The sequence below is a fragment of the Condylostylus longicornis genome, unplaced genomic scaffold (genome assembly GCF_029603195.1).
Source record: "Condylostylus longicornis isolate FDR11 unplaced genomic scaffold, ASM2960319v2 ptg000472l, whole genome shotgun sequence".
In the NCBI taxonomy this organism is placed as follows: Eukaryota; Metazoa; Arthropoda; class Insecta; order Diptera; family Dolichopodidae; genus Condylostylus; species Condylostylus longicornis.
In genome coordinates, this window is record NW_026578430.1 from 27,174 (window position 1) to 30,000 (window position 2,827).

Genomic DNA, 2,827 nt, shown 5'->3' on the forward strand with positions numbered 1-2,827 from the left:
TGGCTATTTTTTGAGAAGAAATATTAAAATAAATTCACATTTATTATAAAGCAGGTAAAATTTGGAAAATATATTTGAAAAATCAAAAAAATATGTTAATATTTTCATTCATAATTATTTTAAATACATCAAAAACAGCGGAAAACAACAAGCACAACCATCGCCTTCCACGTTTTATATGTTACTGAAAGCATTTCATTATTTTTAAGTGAACAGCTTTTTTTTCTAATAGGGTAAGTTAACCTATTAGAAAAATGGGAAGTAACTGTAGTGTCAAGTTGAAAATATAATTAATGAAAAGATAATTATTAAATATTGATATGAATACATAGTAAAGAAAAAATTTGAAAAGGGAAGTAGAAAATAATATCTAAAATACAATCAAACATTATTATTCCAATACAAATTTTATATTGTATTAATAGAGGTATTATACAAAATACCTCTATTTTTATTTGGGAAATTTTTTTAAAACTTAATATATTACCTAAGTAAAAAAATATTTAAAAGGTTTTGGAAAAGACAATAATATATTTTTATGACCGGATTCGAATATCTTTTTTATTTTTGAAATAATTAGTATCTTAGCAGGCAGAGCCATTTTATAAATAAATTGCTCTTGTTTACCTGCTAATAAAATATGAAAGAAGAGCACAACAAAATTGTTTAAGCCGTCAATATAACATGTTTGAAATAGTTTTAAGATAATTATTTAAAAAAAATTGATTGGAAGTAGGTTTATACATATTTATTTTTAATAACTTAAAAACTAACTGAAATTATTTGAAACGTATAAATAATTTTATAAGTAACCGAAATAAGATAATTCAAATTGTTGAAATATGTCAACCTATATTACTTTTTTTAACATTTTTGTTAAAAACTACTCAACTTACCTTATTGGGAAATACAAAATGTGCATGAAAAATCGTACATCCTTCCTCATTAACATTTGAAACCATACTGAAATATGAATTTGAAATTTTTTATCATTTTTTCTTTCCTCCTATCATTCTTTCTTTTTCGTGCAATAGAATTTAAATGGGAAGCTTTTTAAAAAATGTGTATAATATCCTTAAGAGTTTTTAAAATATTAAACTCTTTTTTACGTAAAAAAAAGAAAAAAATAATAAGAAATATGACACGATCAGTGGCATTTAAAGAAAAAAAACAGGAACGAAGCCAAAAATTCATAATATTTCGTAAAAAAAATTGAGTATTGGGACTTGTTAGATGTAAAGACATTAATATGTATATAATAATTAAGGTTAAAGGCGTTTACAACCGAGGTGACCGACACATCCGAAATAATATAAATGTAAAGTTAATAAAACAAAATGACAGGAAACAACGTTTTCTCTTATTAACAGGTAAAGGACACGTAAAATTATAATGCTATAGCTAGAACTTTACGTACAGAGCCTTGGAATACTCTGGAATGTATGTACGTAGTATTTAGATACGCTTATAGGCAATAACATACATATTTAGATATTATCGTGCACTATTGCAGCTTTTACCAAACGACCACATACCAGTAGGTGTGTGCTCTACCTGTGTAGATCTGCATCTCAATTTTGGCTGAACCGATTTTCATGAAAATTCATCTCATTTTACTTCTGTATGTTACAGGTTTATCAATCTTCGGGGCATGTCAGATCTCGGTAACTGGATCTTTAATATAAAAATATGAACTAGAGTACAAGTGCTACAGCAAACCAACAATGCATAGAGAGGTGAAGTTTACATTTTTGGCTTGAACTTTAAGTTCATGTTCATTACAAATCATTACTTATTGATTGATACATCAAATAAATTATTAATGTACATACATTCATATTTTAACACGTTAAGGCCCAATGTATTACCGTTAAGAAAATCTAAAATTCCAAAAGTGGGCAACATAGAAAACATATATGCGTTGCAATATTGCTAAACATACGAATAACTACGTAACGCAGAGATAAATTGAATTTCCACGGAGAAAAAAAATTTTAAAATTTATATATTTATATTTTATATTTTATGTATTTTTATAAAAATACATATATGTACTTACTTTCTCTAAATCGTATGATTAAACCTGTGATACAGGGACTTAAAGTTATTTGCTCATGGGTTACACGATGGAACTCAACCTTAGTTTTTTTTATAATCACGAAGCTCAACATGCTAATTTTGTGTTAAAGTTTTCAAAAATATTTGAAATTAGTGCGATTCGCGCTAGGGGCTTCTAGCATTGTATACGCAATATATATATGTAGATATATATGATTTATATAAAAAGTACGCATAGTGGACGATATATCAAACATAACTTCTAATAAACTTTTTAATATCATATCATAACTAATAAACTTTTTAATAAAGAGTAGTAGGTAATTGACTAAATTATATTTGCCACAGGCAAAAAAATGAACTTTAAAGTTCTTACAAATTAAAAATAAAAATTTTAAAGCAAAAGTTATAAATATTCATCTTAAAACTAGTATTTATTCAATAAGAAAAATATCCCAAGAATTTTTTTATTTTTCTCTTATTAAAAGTTTGGCCTTTATGTACATTATTGAAATCTTTACAATAATTATCTAAAATTATAAAATATTTGCCATAGGCATTTGTAGCATTTCAAAAATTTCAATATATTATGGTTTGCCACAATTACAAATTTTGTCGGTTTCGATGCAAACATTTTTTTGTTGTATGCTTCTCAAAGTTAATTCTATTAAAGTTTTTCTTCCAATATTTTCAGAAAAAAAGTTAGTTTTTCACTTCTAATTATTTCTTGAAAAATATTAATATGAAAAATAAAAAAAAAAAATAATAA